This window comes from Tympanuchus pallidicinctus, unplaced genomic scaffold, assembly GCF_026119805.1.
Source record: "Tympanuchus pallidicinctus isolate F22 unplaced genomic scaffold, pur_lepc_1.0 scaffold10, whole genome shotgun sequence".
NCBI lineage: Eukaryota > Metazoa > Chordata > Aves > Galliformes > Phasianidae > Tympanuchus > Tympanuchus pallidicinctus.
Genome location: NW_026294619.1, coordinates 19,174,733 through 19,192,375, shown reverse-complemented (window position 1 = coordinate 19,192,375; position 17,643 = coordinate 19,174,733). Strand labels below are relative to the sequence as shown.

Below are 17,643 nucleotides of genomic sequence, written 5' to 3'. Positions count from 1 at the left end.
TTTTTGTGAAGCTGAGATGGAATTGTTCCAAAATCTGGTACGTACTGCAGTACAAACTGGCTTTTAATGATGTCTTCCATTAACGGTTGTCCATATCACAATTCTGTGTGAATCAGTAAATTCGAATATAGCATAGTGTGAGGTCTGTATAGCTGTGATGTCAGATAAGCAATTTCATTAACGATTATAAAGTGATCTGAAAGCCCCCAGTGGAAATGTCAACTACACAGGCACTCTGTGACTTCAGCACATACACCATTTCTGTTGCATATGGAGATGCCAGGTTCTCTTCCAAAACTACCACTGTTGAAAGAGATATGGGAAATATCATATAACTTCTGTCAGTACCCAGACAGAGGTGGCCACTTGCTGGGATGGGCGACAGGAGAGAAGGTGCTCTTTAGGCCATAGGCTTCAACTGTGGGTGATGGAAACTGGCTCAGTAAGGCCTTTGAGTTATGAGCATGACTTTGGAGATGAGTCCTGTGCTGCTTTTCATCCAAAATTGACATATTTGCATATGAACTATTGCTTGACCTCTTCTAAATAATTGATTGCCACCTGCCATAGGATGGGGAGCAACAATTCCATCTCTTCTTTCCTGTTTCCAGTAAAAGAAACTCATGGTCAAACAGAATACCATTTCTTTTAGCACCAGGGTGATCTCTTTCCCCATGGTTCATTCAAAGTATGCCTTTAGTGTGTGTTTACATGCTAGAAAACAAACAAATGATTTCTCCAATTCCATATGTCTGAGTACAAACCTGACTTGGCCATAAGTTAAAAAAAAAACAAACCAACAACTGCAAGCAAACCTTAGGGAAAGAGATTTTGTGATTCACTGTTCTATAAATGCCTTCTCATTTTTGCAAAACAAAGTGCTAGCACTTCTTGTTACCTGTTAGGATGACCTCACATGATCTGTTTTAAAAAGAAGTGCTTTTTAGACATATATGAATCTCAGATTCATGCTAAAGCGGGTTGTAGGAGTGTTTGGTGGAGGCTGCAAACTAAAATGAGGTAATTGTCCCAGTCAAATTGTTGATTACTCATTTTTCTGTCTTTCCTTTATAGGAACACTCTCCAAGGTTATGTATTTTAGGATCATAAGTGTAATTGTATCCTCAGAGCATATCAGTTCAGTTTATGTAGAGAGCATCATGGCATGTGTCATATGAATTCACTGAGTTGAGTGCTGTGCTGGTCTGCTGTTGTTCAGACTATCAGTAGTTTGCTTGTAAGTGTAAGAGAATGATCTTTGTTAAGATTTTCAGCCAGTAGATAGAAATCATCAGACCTTTTCCTTAGTCTTATTGTGCTGTTGATAACATTGTGACAGGAAAGGAAACTGATCTATTTTGTTGAGTTCATTGAAGATCAGTTTTAGAACTACTTCAAAATAAGCAATCATCTTCTATTCACAGAAGCAGTTTTCAGAAAACAACTGAAAACTTTGCTTTGTAATCACAGCTTAGGATCCAGCATTGAGAAATCAATCTAATTTTTAATATGGTCTTTAATGGAAGTGAAGATTTGTATTGCAATGTGCTACCATCTCAGTGTCATAACTGTACATGTTTTCAGTGAAAAGTAGTAGTGACTTGAACATAATGAATGTATGAGGAGGGAAGATGTTGCTCTGAAAATCTATTTTGGACTTCAAAGAAATGTGAACAGAAGAGGTAGAACATATTAGATCACTGATCACTTTCTGCAGAGCCCTTAAAAGTCAATAGGAATTGCTGGATTGGATGCAATCAACCAAGCTTAGAATGAAAGCCTAATGAAAATATCGTCATAAGCAAACAGAAATTATGTTTGATGGTTGTGTTCACAAGGATATTACATGTCATGGAGACTCTTAAAAACATTACTTTTTCAGCAACTAGATGGAAAAAATATATCCTAATATGCTTTATACCTATATAGGTATATACCTATACCTATACCTATGAATTGCAGCACTCTGATTCATCCAAGAATGAGAAAGTCTAGCTAGTGTTCACACATTTCTCTCAAAACTGCTGAAGTGTTGTGTAACTGAGATAGTTATTAAGTTATTTTTGTGTATTAAGACAGTCACTTGGAACTTGTTGTGCTTGAGGGCAAGTTACTGTAACTGCCGTTGGGTCAGGTTTTTGTTTATTTCAGTTCACGTTGTGCTAGACCTTCATTTGTAGAGCTGGTTCAAATCTGTATCTCTATATATTTTTAACTGCTAGTGCAATCTCCAGTTAAGCAGAAGGGCTGACATTTGCATTCATATAGGTGTGTATGGAAGATTCGTTCTTGGCAGTAGTGAGTTGTGAGCTGTTCTCTAGGTGTGGTAGAGGCAAATGCTTATTTCTCATTTATTGTGCAGTGTGAAAAAACTGATTTGTGCTGTTAAGCCTACAGGTTAAGGCTTCCTATTCAGCAGAACATGTACTATGGCTGTTGCTGCTTTTTTGTGATGAAGGGCATTTTCTTGGGTGTCTGTGTGCTCTGATGACTAAGTCAGACTAAGGGAGACAGCAAATTATGAACATTTACCATAAGGGTTTTTCTTTTTTCCAGGGTTACTTTATTAAAAGTCATGTTAGAGTGAAGGGGCAGTGGAGCCATTTCAGCCCATCTTCAAAAGACTGAGTGAAAACTTTGTATTTTTCTTGTCTGACTGATGGAACTATTTTGGCAGATCCTTCATGACTGAGCATCCTTTATTACAGATCTCACTGCAATCTATGGTGGAAAATAGAAAAATAACACAACATACATTGTATGTTTTACCTTGTTTACAGGAAACCAAGGCTATATTCACACTCATGAAAATTAATACAAACCACTATTCCAGCCTTCCTTGAAGAAGCCCCAGGGACATAATAGACCTTAATCATCCTCTAATGGAACAAAACCTCCTCCTCATGGACCATGCTACCTCTGAGCAACTGTACCCCTTTCCAGTCCTGTTCCTAGCCCAGTCTTCTTGTCGTCCTGGCATAACCCCTTAGATAGCCCCTGGCCCCTGTCCAACTCCTTCACTGCATACTAGTGTTGCCAGTGGGCCCCACTGCTGTCCCCAGTTCTGCCCTCTGCACTTTGGGTCTAGAGGGTGAGGGCTAGTGGTAACCTGGGCTGCATTAGACTGAGTGTTGCCAACACATCAAGGTAGGTGATCTTTCCCTCCTTCAACACTGGTAAGGCCACACTAGTGCTACATCCAATTCTAGGCTCTCTAGTACAAGAGAGACATGGAGCAACTGTATTGCAAGCAGCAAAGAGCCACAAAGGTGGTGAAGGAACTGGAATACTTCTTGTCTAAAGAAAGGCTGAGAGATCTGAGACTTTTCAGCTTAGAGAAGAGAAGGTTCAGAAGGTATCTCATTAGTGTGTATAGATACCTGAAGGACAGATGCAATGAGAATGGAGCTAGGTTCTTTTCAGTGGTGCCCATTTACAGGACAAGAGTCAATGGGCACACACAGGGGATTCCCTCTGAACAACAGGAAGCACCTCTTTGCTGTGAGGGTACTGGGGCATTTGCATAGATTGTCTAAAGAGGCTGTGGAATCTCCATCTCCTTTGGAGATACTCAAACAGTGTCTGGCCATAGTCCTAGGCAACCTACTCTAGGTGCCCCTGCTTGAGTGGAGATGTTGGAAAGTATGACCTCCAGAGTTCTGTTCCAACCTCAAAAACTCTTGAGTAATTCTGTGTGGAAGGGCTCATCCCGGGGGACAGATTCCATGCATGACATAAACCAGTAATTCCATTCCATCTCTCACAGCACAGCTGTGTGCAGAAAAACAGTCATCACATCTTAAAGAAACCTCACTTGTCTTGCCCAAAATTGCAATTAGCTATTTTGAAAGCAGACATCAAAATGGACTAATGCAAAATATGATGAGACTACCTAACAGGTTCTTTGTTAAGCACAGCTTACTTGATGAACTTCACAAAGACCCATATGGGCTCAAGAAGCAGGAACATTATAGGAAGGGTGTGATATGACTAAGGCAATCCTTTGGGACATGAAAGATGCATGGTAGAAAGATAAGACAGAGGACAGTCAATCCCTTATTGGCTCATACAACAACAAAAATATTTCTGCAAAGATGTATATGTGGAGTGCTACCATTTCCATCTTTCACCCCTATTACAGATCTTGGGGTAACATTTTGTGTGAGGAAAGTTGACCCTGGCACTTCAATAAGGTCTTTTCCCTTAAGACTCCTCACCTTCATGCAATGATCAAAATTATGAAATAAAAATCGAATATATAATAATGCTACAAGAAGATATGACCCCAAGGATGATAGGACAGCTGCTAGCATGCTTAAGTATGGGAGCAAAAGGCTGTTGTCTGTTGTCCTTTGACTATTCACTAGAAGCTATGAAAAAGAAGAAGTGGTGGAAGCATTTAAGAATGCTTTAATTGCATATCTATGGAAAAAGAAATATGACTGCCCATTATGTAAGAGTAATCTGGCATCTTCCTCCTATTTATACTTTGGAAATATTAGTTCAGATTGTTCATAACATGAGCTCATCCTTCTGATATAGTGGTGCCTCATGACCAGGCAGTTTCCAGACTGTCTGTGGTAACACTGAGATCATTATACTTGGACAGGCAAGCTTAGGAAAAGCAGAAAGATTATGAAAAGTTCAGTACTCAGCAAGATAAAGATTCACCTTTGTTCAGTGTTTTGGCCTGGAGTGTCTAATAGTAGATGCTTAAGGTTGATTACAAGCATAGAGAAAACACTCTTTACTTCTTCCCCCAGTATCTGCTCCCAGCTTCCAGTTATTGTCTTCTTCAGTACTTCTTCAGATCAGAATTCATATTCCAAGTGCCACCAATTGGACTAAATTGTCTGATTTTTCTTGTCCAAGACTCAGCAGTCTGCAAGTCCTCAGTGAGCCAGGCTGGTCTTTAACTTCATTCTCCATGTTAGTTTCTTGTTCCCAGCAGAGACTATCAAGGTTTTATGCTTGCATCTAGCTTGTTCATTTTTCTGTCCTTGGTAATGCTTCTCAGAGTATGACAAAGGAATGTACCTTCACTAGAGAACTGAAGGTCATCAGCTTAATCTCATGAGATTGAAAGCCCAAAAAAGGTATCATAATTTGCTAATAAAAGCAGGATTTCATGTCTATTTTCTGGAAGTCCTCAGGCTATCCTCAGTTTCCCTACTGTCATCCAGAGATGTTTGTCTTCCCATTAGTATACAGAAGGTGGAGGTCACTGTATGAGCTATCCGAAGGCAGCTGTTTAGCTTCACAGCCACAATTGATGAAACAAGGTTCAAAGTGATTGACATGTTTACCTTGGTAGCACTCTCCCCAGATCAGCAATAATTAGGATGAGATGTCCTTGTGCTTTTGGGAAGAAATCTTGTTTTGATCATCAGCAGAATCATATTTGGAATGAAGGATGCATCCAAGGCTCTGCCAAGGCTCTGATGTTTGCTTCCTGCTCTTTTCCATAAATGCTCTTGTGTGATGGTATACAGTAGGCATATTCAGCAATCAGACAACTCCATTAATGCTACTAATGCCAAATGTTGGATATTGACTAGCATAGTTTTGTAACAAACACCAAGCTTCTAACTTGCAGCTTCTTCCCAAGTAGCAAAACTGCCAATGCAAAATTGTTTCTGGGCTTGCATCGGCCTCAAACTTGTCTCCTTCCCCAGTTTGCTAATATAAAGAGGATCACTTTGAAGATGATACTTTTATCTTTTCAGAACACCATGAAAATCTTCAGTCAAAATCGCAAGGTTGTCAGGAAAAGGCTTTGGATTCAGATGTCTCTTAAATCTTTTGGGTATAGCCTCAGCCTCTGAGATGAAGTACTCTGGCAAGATGTTGGCCATGAGAGAAGAAAAATTAACAAAGGTGAAACCATAATTCATGTTCTGGTCACATAAAATTTGCATATTGGGTATGTAATGGTATCATTTCATTCCAGACTGGCTTATTTTGACAGATATATGCAGAGATAGTGAAAGTGAAAACAGCTAGAACTGATTGTCAAGCAGGGATTATCAGCTGCTTTGGACAACTGACAATTTATTGGTTAAGTTCCACTGCAGAAATGAAATCAAAATTCCTTTGTGTTTACAGGTCTTACTGTTTAGTATGAAACTTTGGAAACTTAGGTTTGCTTCCACAGTTCGGGATGGACTCTTTTCTCAGCTATTAAATTAGAAGTGGTACACATGATCTATTTCTCAGTCTTGGAAATTTCAGAAATGAAGGTTATTCAGTTGCAGGACTCTGTTACATCAGAGGAGTTGATGACAGTACAATAGCATCCCTACCTTAGCTATAATATGATTCTTGGCCTGATCTGTAACTTAATAAAGTTAAATGAAGAATGACCACTGATTTCATTCAGCACTGAACAGTGAATTAAACTCTAAGCAAAGAGAAAGATAAGATGTCATTTTTATATCTACAGAACTTGAAGAAATTTTGTCCAGGAAGTCAAAGTCACTTTCATTTAACAGCCCTTAGATGCTAAAGATACTTCTTATCCTAAATAAGAATAGAACTTATTTTATCAGCACTGTTTTAATTGGCTGGATTACAATGCTTTTTAATGTGAGTACAGAGGGTATATTTACAAACATTAACAGAAACTTAGCATGTATTTCTAATGTGTAGGTGGGGTACTTGGGGACACGGTTAGTGGGCACTGAGGTGATGGGCTGAGGGTTGAACTAGATGATCTTGGAGGTATTTTCCAACCTTAAAAATCCAATGATTCTATGATTCTGTGATTCTATGTATTAGAAACTACTTGGCTGAATGTATATTTTTCCTACCTGAGTAACTTCTCAGTAATTTGAGAAGAAATACAAAACTGAAGTTAGATTCTGTAAAACAACATTAAAAAAAAAAAAAAAAAAAAAAAAAAAGGTTCAGCCTTGTATTTTTTGATGCATGTTTAAATTCCATAGTGATTTCAGTCTACAGATTTGAAAATGCCCAGAAGACTCTATCGGCACTTTATCAGTTTCAGTGCATCCATTGTTTTTTTTTAATACGTCTGTCTCAGTTGATATCCTGCCTAAAGGCCAATAGAATACTATTACAATTGAAACAAGTTCTTAAATTTAAATTTGGGAAAGACTGCTGCTGCATTTTCTATCAACTTCAGCAAAAGTATATGGAGGAAGTGACATAACCTAGATTCACATTTGCAACAGGATTAATAGTAAGATTTTGTATTCAAAGGGACACAGGAGATTGAAGTTATGTAATATTTCAAAGCTGCTGAAAAAAGCAACTTGATAATGAAGGTAATATGAAGTGAAATATCCAAGGTTTAAAGTAACTCTGATGGAATGATGCTGTTAAAGTCGCTAGGAATACTGCTTCTCTGGAGATAACTTTAGCAAGTAACTAGGCCAATGAATTGAAGCTCTCAGCTTCATCTTTAATAGATAAGAAGCTAGTTTTGCACAAATACAGTGCAGCATAGTTAAGGGGAAGATCTGATAATGGCACTAGCCAAAGTTCTCTATTGGATGTCTTTTCCATACTTACTCCTGCTTAACCGTATCTGTTTCTTACTACCCTGTTCTCCTACCTTTTCTCCACAGGCTTCAAAACAACACCAAAGCTGATGAGTTAGACATAGAATCCAATAAAACCAGTTGTTCAGCAATCAGGCAGCAAGTCTCATTATGGTAGTACCAAAACTCTAGAGAAGTAAAAGTCAAGGAATATAGAGCATCATAAAGTAGGGTTAAGATACATCAGCAACAGAAGCAACAGAGCAGGGAAACAGGGCAAAAAGTAAACAGTTTTTGGTAATAAAATGAGATATAAGTTATGGTCTATGTGGTTAAGTGTAGTGCAGTCAAGAAATGACAACAAAGTTCTAGAAAAGGGTATGATGATACTAAAATAATTACCCACCCTTACAAAAGACAGACTAGAAGTCTTAGCCCAGAGCTTGCTGAGCCCAGAGAAAAATAAAGCAGAGAATGTATCAGAGAGACAAGGAAATAAATCTGCAAAAATCTGAAAATCAAAGAAAGAAGATATGTGAGGAAATCCTTATAGAAGAAAGGAATCTTGCTGCTATTGCTGTCTATTCCAATTAAAAAAAAAAAAAAAAAAAAGCCATTTTTAGTCGATTTTTACCTCACTAAATGACAAAAGAGCACTTGGAAGATCAGAGAGCACTTACTATGATCAAAACATTTAATAATTCATATATTGTTTTTTTGGAAAAAAAAATGCTCACCTTTCATATGTCTGGTAAATGTAAATCAGTGACTTGAACTACCAACTGCTTACTTTAGGTACATACAGTGATGAGATTGTCATAATTCGAGAGACCTGCGACCTTATGACTTTTTATATGATTTTTAATAGTGTAAATGTTGTGCTGATACTGTGGTGAACTGTATTAAATACCTTCTCTATCTCCAATAGTTGCTTTAAGTGAACGGTAAGTGGCACAATTCTCTCTTGTTGCACCAAAAGAGATGAAAGATTTAGAAGCTAAAATCTACCTAGAAGGCTGCACGCACATGCAAATCTTAAGAGGCTGCTTCATTTGTAAAAATGCCAACACTTTATTGTGATGCCTTGGAAACACCTTTAGGCACTGATTCTGAAAAATGATGGCACAGGTGCAGCCTTAGTAGAAGTGATGGAGTCAGCTTGCTTTTGAGGACTTCAGCCTTATATGAAGTGGACACTGGAATTTCTGTGTATCCAAATGAATAACTATGGTACAGAATGACACAGAAATGCTTAGCATGCTGTATAATCCAAAATGTATTTCACAAATTAATGTGTTTTTTCTCACAAGGAATGTTCATTGATAGTTTCTTCTGAGATACAGTTACTACAATTTCAACTTTGCACAAAAGATCTGGTTAAGAGGATGCCAGCTCTTTCATTACAAGTCATGAGGATCATCACATGCTCCTTCCATTGTGCCTGTAGCATTTTCCCCTTCTCTGGTTCATGCTGCGTAACCTCCTTTCTCTCCTACGTCACCCGCGCTGCAATCCTTTTCCTTTTCTAATACATGCAAGGCAATAATCTCCTGCTAACGCACCAGCTCTGACTAAGAGAATAAGCCCTCTCACCCCCAGCTCAAGCAGCTTCCTGCATTATACCACATGATGGGAGATTAAAATGTATTTCAGTCTTAGAGTTTTTGTGCTGCTTGTAAGTCATTCAAGTCTTTCCTTGCAGGTTGTGAAGTTGCCCAAATCTCTCCCCAGGCCTGTAACCCCAGGGTCAGTTGTCTAGCATGACCTGATTGCACTTTTGGCCTTCTAATGACTCTCTAAGTTGCTGGTGAGGCCTGTGCCATCTGACACGCCTTGAGCTTCCAGAGGTGGCACTTGTTATGACCCTCAGCTAAGGTGCCCTGGTGCAGCTCTCAGCCTTCAGAAATTGCAAAGTACTTTGCAAAACAGTTTGCATTCTTCAATCACACTGTCTTAGGATGTAACCGATTACTAACCTTCTTATTTATTTCTCTACTGTTGTAGGTATGTACACGTTTACATTAATCTAGTCAGGCTTCTCTAGTAAGCTTTCAATAAGTGCAGTAAATACAAATCTTTAAAGAACAAATTTAGAAGTAACACAAGCATATGTAGCCTGCAATAATACCTGTATCAGGGTATTATGACATTCAAGCAGAATGGGATCCCTGAATAGCTTGTGTGTGAGTATTGGGGTACACTAGGTGCTGTTGAATCAAATTTTACTATTGCCAAATCTTTAATTTTTGCATTAAATGTTTCTTCTTGACTGTCATTTTTTTAAAATAACTGTTTCTTTTCCACAGCCTCTGAAGAATGGCAAACAGGTACTCTAGATTGCAGAATTCTGTAGTTGGGCTCTTAAGCTTCATGCATTCAGAAAACCATTGAACACTGTTTTCTTCTGCACAAAAATCTCATAGGTTTTGTTTATAATGAAATACAGTGATGCACTGAAGCCAAAGTTGTGTAGGCTGTCTGAGCTCATTATGTACTCTATTACGCAACTTTTAGAGTGATATTTTGCTCTGTGGTATGCCAACTGTAAAGTGAGAGTATTTGTTCTTACCTTCTTAGTAACCCAATTTGGGGTGAGACAAGTACAAAGGAATAATTATATGTTATTACTATGATAGCGTTGTTCTTTCTAATACATGGTTTTATGCAGTACTTTCTAAGAATCTTACTGCTATGCCATTGTAGCATTCATTAGCCTTTCTCCTGTAAAATTATGACTTTTAAAATTCTTTTTCAAGCTGGCATGCTTTTTCTAATACTATTGTCTTTCAGACTGGGGACCTTCAACTAGAGCTAGGCTGACAGAGAGAGAATGTCTTTCTCTTGCAGCAGTCTCTTCTTGGCAGGCATGTGAAATGGCAGTCTAAATTGTAGTTGATTTTTTTTAACCTGGGTTTACCAGTTTCTATATTTAAAAAGCATAAGAGTATTTGGATGTCGTAGAAATAATTTATCACAAGTAGTAATGCAAGGCAGGTCAAGAGCATAGAATCCTTTCTTCCTGTGTGTTGAGTCTCCTACTAACAAGAAACTGGCTAGCCAAGAGACAGTTATTCCTTCTCTATGATATGGCTTTAAATAACTGAAAATTCAGTAGCACTTATGCACAAAACTGCAGAGATTACTAGGCACAGTGTATGCTAGAGGTCTGAGGCATAAAGCTTTTGCCTGAGTTTTGCTTTGAAGTTTGAGACAGTAGCATGCCAGATGTGTAATTGTAAGGAAAGGTTGTATTTGTTATTGTCTCTAAACTACAATGTGGTACAATACGGGACACCAGAGTTAAGTGGTATAACATACAAGCAAAACTAGAAGGTGGAAGATGAACTGTGTTGTCTATGCAGTGCCCAGTTCTATTATCCTGAGTGGGACTGTGAAATTATATAGCTTATTCAAGCCAGAGTGACTTCTTAGAACCATTTTTTAGACTGAAGCAGAACATGCTTCTTTCAAGGTGCCACATGAGACTGCACTTGAATTTTATGGACTCAGCTATATGCAAAGCTTGATCATCTGCTGTGATAGATGAATGGAAACCCCATGAATTCAAAATAGCTTCTTCTTCATTGCAGATGGCAAAATTCATTACATTGGAAAGGGCTGTATGATTGAATGAATCATAACATACAAGAAGACTATATCAGAGATCTATATTTCCTGATTCTACTCTATGAATATATCTTCCCTTAAATTATGTTGTCATAATGCACCATCTAGGACTTATTACATTGGTACAGTAGCAGTAAGCAAGAAATGTAATCAGAAAACAGAAATCTTCCTCTTCAGCCCCGTTAGAACATCATATGAAAGGTAGTGAGAGACACCATGACACCAATACTGTAAGTTTTAAAGATATATTATTTTGCTTGGATTTATTGAGAAATATTATTAATAGATTTAGGGCATCAAATGGACAACTGTAAGAAATGCAAGAAATATGAAGCTGATAGCAAACAACAGAGCAGAGGCAGTTGAAGCAGAGTTTTAGTTGGTGGTTTAAGTGATTGAGGTTTAATATTTGGACAGACAACTGTGGACTGAAGAAAAAATAAGAAATTACAGATACTGTTTTCCCAGTGTCAGTACTTAAGTTCCTGACCACAGAAGGACATCTGGAATGTTACTTGAAATCCCAGATTTAAAATTAGATTGAGTATTTAGAGGACTGAGGCCATGATCAGCCAATGGCTGCAAACACAATCACATATGCTTAATATGCTACTACCCCTTGCCTGGTGATTCCTCAAGCTGAATCAGAAGAATCGGAGGCATTTCAGAAGGGGTAGGAATTCTCATGAATTGCTTCTGTACAAAGTTAGTCTGATAGCTTAAACTGCTGTTCAAACTGTTTAACTTCTAGATAATTGACTGTCGTTGGACTTACATCACTGTGAAGCAAGTAACAGTATACATTTTAATGTTGATCTATGGGATGTATTGTAAGCAATAATTTTTTAAAAGGAGTAACAGTAATCATCAAATTTCTTACAAAGCACACAGAATGTACCAAAGGCTTCAGCAGTTCTCAAAATGATTTTTGTGCTGTGATGCCTAAATTTTCAATCAGAATTGACAGGAACAGTAAATTAATTAATGCTGGATTACAGTGGAATTCCTGGAAAAGCACACATGACACTTAGATTGATACCAAATGTGACCCTTGTGATTAATGCTACCACAATGAACACCAAAGGTATTAATGAAGATTAAATTATTGGGCTGCTTCAACCAAAAGAAAGATAGTTCAGCACACATGCACAAAAATAAAGTAAAATAAAAACTAAAAAGCAATAGAACATGAAAAAAAAAACAGTGTCACCCCTTAAAATTGATGTTAGCAGAATGATGAGGATCTGCCAGAAATTGAAGAGCCAAGATTGTCCCCTTAAAAGTGCTCAGTCTGATCTTTTCTGGTGAGGCAGGCATATATGCTTCACTTGCTTGAGGGTCAGCATGTGTGATTTGATGGGTTTCTGTGCACTGTATTTAGCATCTGGATCCATCAAAGGACCTCCAGCATTATCATTAAGTATGGAGAAGAAAGCAACTGCAGTCTGCTAAATATGGTTTCCTTAAAACTCAAGTATCAGAACCACATTCAGAACCTGATTTAAAAGCAGTGCAAGTGACATTTGTGGGTAGTACACAAGAAAGCTCTCATTAGCTTCTTTGCATATCATCTCTCTGGAGACTTCTGCCTCAGCAGCATTCTCACCTTTGTCTCTGGTTTTCTGCAGTTTATTTAAAGGATTAGTTTTAATTGAAGCAACAGATTATCTGAGGACTTACTTTAAACTATAACTTATTAGAGTTAGGTGGAATTGTGAAAATAAAGTATGCTATTAAAATATGCACACTTGCTCAAATTACTGATAAATGTTATTAGATACAAGAGGAGTCATGGCAGATAGTTGGTCAGTTCTTGGTGACGAACTGATGGAGCCAAACCAGACATATACACTGGGAATCATGTAGGAGAGGCAATGTTTGGAGGTTGTTTGGAAGGAGAGAATTGCAATAGAAATACAATGGAGATTGATCCAATACACTGAGGGGATTGTTACAGATTAAGATATATGGAACAGGTCACAATTTCATTCACTTTCCCTACACTTTGTCTGAAGTCTTGAACTCGATTTAGTAAGATATATCCTCTTCAGTGCAAAAGGGAGGACTCGGGAGGTTGGCAAGGAGTCAAGGACATGGCTCAGAGTGCATGGCCGAGCCTCAGCTCATGAACTGAACATTCTGCCACTGCAGATGACCATCAGGTCACAGTGACCCTAGCTCCTAATTGTCGCAGTGCTGTATTGTTTGATGTGTAACCATGTGGCCGTGATAAATGCAATCTACCAACAAAAACAAAGTTGTGTATGTTGAGGCAGGGACATCCCTGAATTGACTGCACACTTCTCCCTTGCCACTCACCTTGCTACCTGGAGTCCCTACACTAATTGCAGTGTGAATGTATTATCACTAAGCTCATAGCTGTCTAAACCCTTTTGTGATCCTACATTTCACCTGTGCAAGTACCTACCTGCACAATTGTTCCTAAGAACCTTTTTGCTTGCACCCAGCATACTTACAATGCAGTATTCTTGACAATTTCCCCAGTCACCAGTTGAAACACAGCAACCTCTGTGATGGTAAATGAGTGCTGGGAGTTAAGTCTCTCCCCAAAAGGAACTAGTAGGCTGGAAAAGCATGAGGGACGACTAACAGCTACAGTAAAATTGACTGTACAATCCATTTCTGGTACCATTTTCACAATACCCTTTTAACATTTTTATTTTTAACTATGCATTTAAAAATGAAGGAGTGGTAAGAAAAAAATTCCTGCTGCAGCATCCAGAGAGGTTAGAATGACTTACATGCAATTTGTGCTTTATTTGATGAATGTAGCTATACTCTCTTCAGACTCTCTTCCAGACCCTGTGAAATCTGCAATGTCCTTTGTTGCATTTGTAGTGAAGAGATATCTGACAAAGTGTTATTTCATTGTTTTTCATTTCAGTCAAGTTCTCTGAGAGATTTTGATTTTAATTCTTGATTTTGAAACTCTATGGTTTATATACAAAAGGTATGTTATGTTGTATTGCATTATAATCTGGGCAACTAGTACAGTCAAAACAGTTCTCCAGTGCCTCTTCTTTTTCTTATTTTTCTATAAACCTCCCTTTCAATACAATTACAAACACGATTGCAAAAGTATATTTAGAAGTGAACACACAAATTAAATTTTAAAACATTTTGAAATAGTAGCAGGTGTTATCTCGGCTCAACAGATCTCCTGAACTTTACTGTGTGTAATAGCAAATATAATTTGGGACATACAGGAGATTAAAGATATGAGATAGCTCGTCTGCAGCTCCCATAAATAGTTCACCGAATAACTCTAGTAGTCTGTTGCTGAAGTTCAGTCAGAGGGAGAATGTTAGTAGAGTGGTTTTATTTCTGAATGACAAAACAACTTTTGGGTAAAGTGCACTTTGTTCTCATCTGTGGTTTTGGTTATTACAGAAAATTCCCTTTTCTCTTGGGAAACCATCAACTACAATAAATGATTTTATCTGATCATAGCTGTTATGCAGGATCCCTTGTTAAAATGGGAAGTGAGATGTGAACCTGCACTTTTGTCAAAGGAGGCCTCTTGCATTGAGGGATCAAGGCAGCATATGGTTGGTGGCGGTTGCAGGTCATAACTGGATACTTCAGGGCTTTGCTTACGTAGACTCCTGGAAAGGTAAGTTGTTAGAACAACAGAAAAGCCACTCAAACCTCTTCATTTCAAACCAAGTGGCCTAATTGTTCAAGGCTGAAATCACAGCTGAAAGAGGTTTGCTAATACTGCTGTTACCCTCTCCTCCTGGTGGTACTTCAGAGTAGACCTCAAAAGATTGTTTATAGTTGCATTGCCAGTTCTGAGGTGCTGAATGAAATCTAAAGATGGAATAACATTTTTAAAGGAACAAGCACTTTTATCTTGCTTGTAATTTACACCAGAGGTTTGCATTTGCATCAGAAGTTGTAATTAAAAAGTATTGTTCAAATAAACATTTTCTCTCTAAACTGTAATGTTCTAAGAATGAAAGATTTCTATATTAAACTATGGTCCCTGAAAATCAGCACTGTGACCTTTTTAAAATGTTGAAAGTTGAAGCAATTTTTAAAGCATATGCTTAAGTTTTTGTAGAACTTTCCAAGGGTTTGCCCTGTGCTGAGGAACCTAGCTGTCTCCTGAATGACAAGGTACAAAGCCTAGGACAGAGTACCCTGCTGAGAGGTAAGATGCATAGCATAAGTTCTGGAGTTCCAGTGTGGTTGCACCTCTCTCAATTCACCTGTATTGTACAGAGTACAGAGTAATATTGCATTTGCCTGGCAAGTATTATGTGGTTATACAGCAGGGTGCAGCTGCAGCAAGGCTCTTTGAAAAACAATAACAGGACAGACGCTCCTGCAGAAATGTTGGGATAGAACAATGCATTTGCCAAAAAATGTTCAGATGTGATGATATGTCACCACTTTAGAACTCCACAGAGAAATAGCATGACTTTAAACAAAACAAAAAAAATCAAATGTCATTGGATTTTTTTCCAATTCACCACATCCACTGACCTTTGCATTGATTGTTTTCTCTCTCTGAGCCTTTGGGATGGAGCACACACAGCACGTTGAGTCCCATGTCATGTCAGTTATCGTTCTCTACTTGACATTTCTTGTGGTCCTGAGTTGATATGTTCCAGATTAATGAGGCATTTGTTCAGTCAAGAAGCTATTTAAGAATACACTTTAAATTGTAATGGGTTGCATATAATTAATAGTTTTTACATAGCTTACTCATATTTTTGGATAGTTTAAAGTTTTTTTTCTTCCATTGGGTACTGCCCAAATCTTTTAAATGTTCATACCAGTTATCACCTAGTAATTTTTGGTAGTGAATTGTCTTCATGAGAGGTTGTGAACTTCTTTGAGAAATCTGCCTCAAGCTCTTTTCCGTGATGACCCTCAAATTTCTTTTTCTGTAAAAGAATAAGAGGGCTGGTTAGTTAGTTGCAAAAGCTGTGCTCTTAAGCTATTTTGTGGGTTTTTAGAAAGAATCCATTGTCTACTCATGTCACAGTTGGTTCTGACAAGAATGCACAGCCATTTTTGTGTTGTTCTATGCTCATTCTTCTGCTTTAATTGAGGTCTTCTCTCCAGTTTGGCTGTATCTTTGGAAGGAACTGCACTTCAGTGTCCAATAAATTCCAATTTGGAATGAGCTGTTCCCTACATGTGGGTTCTCTGAATGAGGGGAAAGGGATGAGCCATATGTCCTCATTTGTAAAGCTTGCTTCGGTCTTTTTTCACAAGAATTTCCCTTTGTTGCTGTTTTGAAAGGAAAAAAAGGCTTATTACTTCAGGGCTTTGAGTCTTGAGAAATTATTTGAAAACTCTCTCTCATGTTATTCCTGTTTTATTCCTTTCATTCCTCTTGCTTGTATGATACACAAGTTTGGCACTAGTAACTGTGGGACTAATGGGGGTCAACATACCTTATTCTGAGCTCAGAAGAGAGTTTGAACTGGGAAGAAGAGATTTTCACTTCTAAATTAATCAGTCATTAATATTAACTAAATCCCATTAAATATGTTGTTTGTGGCTACAGAGGTTGCAGATGAATCACCTATAGAAGGATTCAGGTGTAGAGGAGGCTCTTACTTTGCATGTCACCTTTGTCTGCAGCTGTCAGGTAGATCGCCTGATCATTCTCTCACAAGATGCATTTTCTTTTGATTAGATGGCTCCAGTCTAGTAAAATAATATGCATGAAAATTCTACACCAAAATAATAATAAATAATAATAATAAACCACAAAATTTCTTAGTGTTGTCTGTAAAAAGCAGTGTGCTATTCACTGTCTTGCCACTGATTTTTTTTAACAGGTTTTATCTGAAATATGCCTTGCTATGAACTAGCATCTGGCTATTGTCTATTTATGTTTTAGATAAGCAGAGGCAACCTTATGAGAGAAGGCCCATTTGTTCAGAGATCCATTATCTAAACTTAGGGGCTACAGCATCAGACTGTGTGTCATCCATGGGTGACTTTTTTTTTCCATGATGATTGAATCTATGTTCTCTCCTCTTTGTTCGGAATATGTCAAAATATGGAGCAGCTCCTCCAGAATAGCTTTCTCTGTAGGAAAGACATTCAAATCACTTTGATTTTTTTTTTTTTTTTTCTAGTTTCTAGCATGGCAGTATGTTCCTGCAGGGCAAGGAATAGATCTTTATCAGCTGAGTTTACTCAAATGGGCATAATGACTGAGCAGAGAATTAAAAGGAAGAATTAGAGATGAAACATTATAGGGTCTTGACAAAGTGCACAAATGATGAAAACATCCAAGAACAAGTATGCTGTGTTATTCAGGACACTTCTCACAAGTGCTGGTTACTCACTTTGGTGAAATTTCGAAGGTTTCTGCCCTTCCTTGTTCTGCAGTGGGAAGTTCATCATCCCTGATGCAGGGGGCTGTGTGTCTGCACGTGTAAAGGCATATAAGCTCCCACAGTTCATGACAGGTTCATTTGCTTTGAACTGCTGCATAGTATAATAATGCACAGTGTTGTAGGTTGAG

The 17,643-nt window shown here is 38.0% G+C and overlaps 1 protein-coding gene across 1 annotated transcript in view; it reads left to right on the top strand.

Moving 5' to 3' along the window:
• NRIP1 (nuclear receptor interacting protein 1) overlaps positions 1–2,698 on the top strand; it is a 91,344-nt gene extending 88,646 nt beyond the window's left edge. The window contains exon 5 of the transcript XR_008202425.1: positions 2,557–2,698. The gene's annotated coding sequence lies outside the window, so the exon portion shown is untranslated. The remainder of the gene's footprint in view (positions 1–2,556) is intronic.
• Positions 2,699–17,643: the final 14,945 nt, after the last annotated feature.